Source organism: Neophocaena asiaeorientalis, unplaced genomic scaffold (assembly GCF_003031525.2).
Source record: "Neophocaena asiaeorientalis asiaeorientalis breed wild unplaced genomic scaffold, Neophocaena_asiaeorientalis_V1.1 scaffold119, whole genome shotgun sequence".
Classification (NCBI taxonomy): domain Eukaryota; kingdom Metazoa; phylum Chordata; class Mammalia; order Artiodactyla; family Phocoenidae; genus Neophocaena; species Neophocaena asiaeorientalis.
In genome coordinates this window covers 8,662,953-8,669,950 of record NW_020175821.1, presented here as the reverse complement: position 1 = coordinate 8,669,950, position 6,998 = coordinate 8,662,953, and the positions used below count along the sequence as shown (strand labels likewise).

Here is a 6,998-nt window from a genome sequence, read left to right as displayed (position 1 = left end):
CAGTTGGAGCCGCCGGGGGCAGGGGTGGGGGGCCCGGTCGGCCACCTTGCCTTATTTGGTCGCCTTCGCACCACTGAGGAGCGCCGAGGCCATTCATGGAGCCAAGGGCAGGGGAGAGGATCAGCCCGGGGGCCCCCCAGACCATGTAAGGAAGGGGAGGGGGCAACCAGGGGGATGGCCAAATAGGGAGCTAGGGAGGGGCAGGCGGTGAAGGGTAGGGGGCAGGGGAAGACCGGGTGACGCCAGCCCGCCCCCTCCCCCTTCTTGGGTGGAGGTGCCCCCTGGGTGTGCTGTGGCTGGCTTCGCTGCAGCCTCGCCAGCCTAAGAGACAACAAGCCACACGCAAGGGGGAAGGCTTGGCACCCCGCCCTCTGCTGAGGGGTCCTGACAGCTGGGCCAGGGCAGCAGGGGAGTGACGGCAGCTTCTCATCTTCCCGGACGGAGAGCTGGGGGAGCAGAGCCCTGGCAGTCCTCATGGGCCCAAAGGGCACCACAGGAGCACATTTGGGTGGCCAGAAAAGGGGTGCCTGGGACAGGGCACCCTCCTGGCTTAGTCCCCACCAACCTGCATGACAACTCGGAGAGCTGGGGCTGCGCAGAAAGCTGAGATTAACCAAGGCCACCTTGGTCCCCAATTTATGCATGGCTCAGGGGCTGGTCAGGGAAAGAGGCTGGAAACAGCTGCTGTGAGAGCCTGCCCAGTCTTGTTGGAGGAGAGGGCAGGTTTACCCCAGCTGGGACATCAGGGGGCTCTCCTCCATGATTCCAGGGTTTTTCTCAAACTCAGACTCCTGCCTCTAGGCCAGGAAAGACTCCCCTGCTGCCAAAGGGAATGAAGGAACAAATGCCAGGGGTTGCTTGCTTGTCCACTTGCTGGTGGAGAGATGAGCATTCATCTTAATAACGCAAAAGCGTTTATTCCAGACAAAGACAAGACTGAAAGAGAAATGTTCTTGTCAAGAAGATAACAGCAACTTCAACCGACTGGACATATCACCGGGATGCACAATATGGTCATAACCAGGAATGAATTAGAAAAGCAGTCCCAGGCCCCGCCCCAGAACTACTGAATGCAAATCTGCATCTTAGCAATATGCTCAGTTGAGTCATATGTATGTTGAAGTGTGAGAAGCACTGGTATAAATGATATCAGCTTCTTTGTGGAGGATCTTGAGACTTTGGAGAAAGGGATTACTTGAATCAAGGAGAAGAGAAAGAAACAGAGAGACGTAAGAAGGACACAGATCACTGGTTTGCCCTGGCTTGCCCTGTATTCTCAGTTCTTCACTGGCACTTTGATTTTTAATGCTTGTGTTTTTCCTCCCCTTCACACCAGTTAAAAATAGAAACTGGGCCCAGGCATCCATCTCTGGAGTGGTCTTGGATTGATATGCTAAGGAGGCCTGCTGATTAGATACTTGTCCAGACTGGGGAATGCTGGGCCCTCCCCGCTGAGCTCCCCAACCATGTTTGGGTTGGTCTGGAGAAGAAAGTATGAGGGCGGCTGGGTGATGGAGCCAGGTGAGGGTCACGCCAGCTGGAATCACCTTCTGCCACTCGGTAGGCCTTTTTCAGCGAAAATGCCTGTTGACAGGATGCAAAGAGCAGAGCTGTTTTGGCTCAGGCAGATGCAGAAGAACCAAAAAGGAGAAATGGGACGGGTGTTACAGCCCAACATCCCTAGGTTTGAATCCCGCCTCTATCACTTACTACCTATTTTGCTCTTGGGCAAGTCACTTCACTTTCATAAGCCCCAATTTTCCCCTCTGAAAAAGGACACAGTAACTCTTTTCAGACAGAGATTATTAGCTATTGTAATAATTAGAGACAAGTGATATAAGCCACATAGAAGATACAAAGCAAATTGTAACTATTACAATTCAGTAATAATGATACTTTTGGGGGCAGCTATGGCTCTCACTTTTGAAGATTTGGGTCAATGTCATTCACTTATTGATTCAGCAAATATTTATGGCACAAGAACTGTGCTAGTCGCTGGAAGACAGAAATAAAACAGAGCAGGACTCGTACCGCAGAGCAGCTACAGACAAGTCAGGGACAGTTATGGTACACACTAGGAAGAAAGAGGGAATCATTGGGATAGTCACAAAAAGAGGGATTCAAAAGAGGGTTCAAAGAAAGCCTTCCTGAGGAAGTATTTCATTATTTTTAAAGCAGAGTAGGACTGAAGTGCATTAACACTTGTGTGAAAGAAAGAGTTTCTCCTTGGGAGTGACTGGTAGCACATTCCCACATTCACTGCCATATGTGTAAAGGGAACTCCTGGAAAGTCTAGCAGATCACTGAACACCACGGTTATTCCCTGAATCCTTTGTAAATACTTGCAGGGCTCAGGAGGCCAATTCCAGTCCACCCACCTAGGAATCAGTCTGCCCGGGAGCAGGGGTGGGTAGGTCAGTGGAATACTGAGACCAGTTTCATGAAATAATCTTCACCCTTAAAATGTTTAAAAACAATTTCACTTTTTCCCACTTAGAACGAAACATAGTTCCTTATGCACTACATTTATGGTAAGAACACTTTTTTCCCCTTAAAGATCTATGATGGTTTGATATTTGTTCATTGCAATACTGCTCAATTTCCACGTTTTAAAACTCTAAACGCTGTTTTTATATATTTACTTAAATTATAAGTCAATGGAAAATAAGATTCAATGACTGATTTTCATTTGACACAATTTTTTCAGGGATCCATTTAATTTGAAAATTGAGATTGGCTTCTGTCGTGTCTACTTAAGTATATAAAAATGACTTAACCTTCTGTGGTGCAGTCTAGATATTTCTCTTTTTTTTAATTTTGGTAAAATATACATAACATAAAGTGTACCACCTTAACCAACAAAAATTGTACAGTTCAGTAGCGTTAAGTACATTCACATTGCTGTGTAGCCAACCTCCCAGTTACATTTTTTGATGTGAATTGTGACTAAATTGATTTCAAAACCCAAGAATGGCTGTGCCCTGCAGTTTGAGAAAGACTGGTTTGTATCCTATGAGGTAGGGAACCGTTGCGCCTGCTTTGCTCAAGGTCACACGGCTGAGCAAATGGAAGAGTAACGCTTCGAATCCAGGCACCAGACGACACCCTGTTCCTATCCACCACCCCAAATGCCTTCCAGTCCACTTGGGCTGCTGTTTCCCCAAGTAGAATGCTAGAACCACTTGCAGCCAAGTTACCTCTAACAGCAATTCAGATTCCCAGGTTTCATCCTGGAAGAGTGCATGTGCATTTTAAATAAGTCACCACCCCTCTTCCCCAGGTAATTCACAGAGGGAGAAACGTGGCGACATTGCCTGGCTGTTCTTCCCCAGGCCCGCGGAATTTCGCTGAAGGCTTCCCAAGCTGCCAGTGCTGGCCCGAGTCCAGCTTGGCTGACCTTGAGCATCCCAGCCGGATGGCGAAAGCCAAAGCCAGGGCGTGTCCCCAAGGCTCTTCTGGGCAGGGACAGGCCATGAGGGAGACGTGCAGGGCTGGCTGAAGGAACAGAAGGTGGGACAGTTCCTGCTGCCCTTGCCTCGAGGGAAGCCTGTTTCATCCACCATCTGCTGGGATCTAGAAGGGAGAGGCAGGCCTCCTCCTGGCACTGGGGGATTAGCAGTCACTTTTCTCAGCTGTTCTTCCATTCGGAGGTGTCCAGTATTTACAGAGAAGCCAGAAACATACCGAACCACACTTAATTCCTCCCCAGGAGCCCTCCCGGCTTCTCTTGCAGCCCCTCCTGCATTCCATGGGCTAGGAAGGAGGGGGTGGGCTGTTTCTAGCCCAGACCAGGGGTCGGGCAGCCAGCCTTCCTAACCATTTCTATTTTCTTTTCCTACACATTTGTTCACTCCCACTGTCCTCTGGCAGGAGCTGGGTTTCAGCTTTCATTAAAAGAAGAAAGTGACGCGGCTGTGAGGGATGCAGGCCCACACACATCCTGGAGCTCAGAATTCAACGCCAAGGCATGCCTAACCTCCACCACATGCTGTCCCGCGCTTTACGTGCAACCACCGAGGAGATTAACCCAGGGGGAGGGTATTGCAACTCCAAACGAATTCTGTTCTAGGCAGATTCTGGCAGTCACTGCCTTCTGACATGATAGGACCAACTGTGATGAACCAGTTAATGAGATTTAGAAAAAGAGGGCAAGACAGGGAGGATGAGGGAAGGGGAGCAGAAGGGAGATCCTTCTGGATCTCGGAGTCACCCGGGACTAATGAGCGAAAAGCCAAATCTTCACTCTCTTCTATCCTGGGAAATCACAAAGGACTTCTCATCTTTTTAACTCCTTAAAAGGAGTCTGAATCCTCCTAGAATGAAGAGCTGAAGCTGGCAGGTTTCTGCTGGGAAGGTATTCCACTTAGCTCAGATTTGGCTTCCTCCCCATACTGGCAGTAACTATGGAGTTTCGGCTTTTCAAGCGTTACCTGGAGCAAGCCTGTCTTCCCTAGAGAGCCCACATGTGGCATCACCCAACTTGGACGCGGCTGCATTTTGAGATCACGTGGGAGTGAGCTCACGTAGGATCACGTGATCAAGTGCGTGGGAGGTGAGAGCTGTGAGCTCAGAGATGCTCTTGCCCACCAAGTTCACTCCGCTGCATGTGTGGAGCCCATCTCTTCCCCATCAAAAGTAGGCACGCATCTGACACGCAACAGTGTGGAGCAATAATACTAATTGCTTACATTTATTAAGTACATACTGGGTCCATACACTATCCTGAGACTTCATATGTGTACATGGTCAGCTTCTAGATGAAGCTGGACTGACTGCCAGCTGCAGAATCCATTTTTACAGACCTGCTCTTGAATATGATGTCACCAGCCTACATGGGGGGATGGTTGTGTAAGAAATAGGTCACCACCTCTATTGCAAAGATGTTGTCACGGGTGTTCATCACAGGATACTGTCTTCTTTATGAGCCTCTTAGAAGAATTTCCTGTCTGGCTCTAGTTCCAAGAACAAAGGGCTTCTACCAAGTAAATGGTTTGTTTTGATCCCGTAGATCCTGAATCTAGTGACCAACCAGATTTTTCTTTTGGCAGTGGCCAAGAAAAATCTTAGAAAACTACACTTGTGGCCCAATTGTTAACATGATTACAAATCATTATCGTCTATCTTGCACACCCACATCTATTTTTCATTTTCCTTTTTCTTCCACTTTTAAATTTGATTTGTCCATCTATCTTTGTAAGCTGTCATACATCTTTTGTGAGAGAAAACAGAGGCTGGATGGATAGACAGATAAAAATGAACTCATGGGGACCATGGAGAGAATAATTGAAATTGGGGTGATCACTGTACAAGTATCCAAGAGTCCAAGATGTCTTGCGTATGTCTGCCGGTTTCTTCCATCCCCATGCAAGCATATATTGCTTCATGAAAACACGCTTTGTCTATATAAGGTACTGTATAAGGGATTGTATCATTTTAATTTTCCTCTTAACGTCATGGTACGTATAACTGGGGATCTAAGATAACCTTTCCCTCACTATGAAAATTGTAAGTGCTTGTTGTGGTGAACTAGGAAACACTGAACAGAGAAGGACAAAGAAAATGACATACCTGGTTGAGGCTTTAAAGCCCTCTATTTTAACCTCCTTAAAATAAAATTAAATGTGACATAAAATTCGTGAGGCCTTGCCTTCCATATCTACTTACAGTCGCTGGGCTGAGAAAAGACAAATAGCCTCCTATTCTGGTCGTTTGCAAGAATGTCCACTTGCTCTTTAAAGAGAGACATGCAATGCAAGGAATTTGCGTTAACAGCATTTTTTGGTTTTACTGTTATAATCTAACTTATCTCTAGTCAACAGCTGGAACCAAAGAATGCCAAACTGGGAGCAGGCCCTGCCCTTAGGATTATAGCATCCACGTTTCACTTATATATTTTAGAGGGTGGGCTTTAGTTGCCAACTCAGCTGTTGAACTGTTTCAAAATTACAGTCTAAAAAGAGGAATCTATCATGAACATAAAACTAAACCACATATATTACTGTAGGCTTTGTCTTTCTGTGGAGAGTCTGAAAGCGGTTGCTTTAGGGAATATTTACAGCTATTTTATGATGAGTATTTCCAAACTCCTCTTGGTTAGGTCTACAAATAACCAATTCCTCTTACATTTACAGACTCTAACAATTTCATAAATTAAAAAGTAATAAAAAAGGCTTTCCCTAAAGCCAATCACCTGTGTTAACCAGAGGCAGGAAACCGAGATTGTCCCTCCAAAATAAAAACAGCTGAAAAGGTGTCTCGAGCAGCTACTTGATTGAGAATACTGGCACTCACACAAATAAGTAGGCCTCCGTGTGTGTGGCATTTCAGAGAGACGAGCCAGCCTTTGAGAACTGAGAAAAGAATCTGCCATTGAACCCTGGTGTGGCTTTGACAAGTGATCAGAACAATCACGAGCACGACCCAAAGGATGTAACCAGATAAAGCATCATATCACCCAAGACATACCTGCAAGGACTGGGTAGTCCTCAGCTGAGAACATTCTTTATGGGTGAACAGGAAGGGTGTCCTCTGTTCAGTTAACCCTTTTGCAAACTCTATTTAAATATGCTATTTTCCAGGGAGAGGTTCCAGTTGCTGTATAATATTGTAGCTCAATATAACTGTCACAAAAGATTCATGCTGGGCTCATCTCTCCACCAGTGGGTAGAGCCGTCTTCACTCCGTATCCTCTGTCCAGAGCCCTACTCCTGCGGGTGCAGAAAGAGAGCCCTTAGACTGGCACAATCAGTCCCTTCTGTGTCCACTCGAGGATCACATCACTAAACCGCTAGCCCAGGGTGGTGGGAGAGATGAAGAGAGCAGGTAGGGAGATGGTGATGGGGGTACAGACCTATATCCCCTCCACCCTTCCCATGAGTTTCTATCCGAATAGAAAACTGAAGATGATAAATCGGAAACACATTGTAGATACTGGTACAAGGGCTGAGGCTTTGCTTCCACACCGGGCAATGGAAAACTTTAGGTAAACTGTGCTCATT

General features: G+C 46.8%; 1 protein-coding gene across 1 annotated transcript in view; it reads right to left on the bottom strand.

Annotated features, from left to right (window-relative positions):
* ACTC1 (actin alpha cardiac muscle 1) overlaps positions 1 to 6,596 on the bottom strand; it is a 12,040-nt gene extending 5,444 nt beyond the window's left edge. Inside the window, exon 1 of the mRNA XM_024732463.1 lies at positions 6,466 to 6,596. The gene's annotated coding sequence lies outside the window, so the exon portion shown is untranslated. The remainder of the gene's footprint in view (positions 1 to 6,465) is intronic.
* Positions 6,597 to 6,998: the final 402 nt, after the last annotated feature.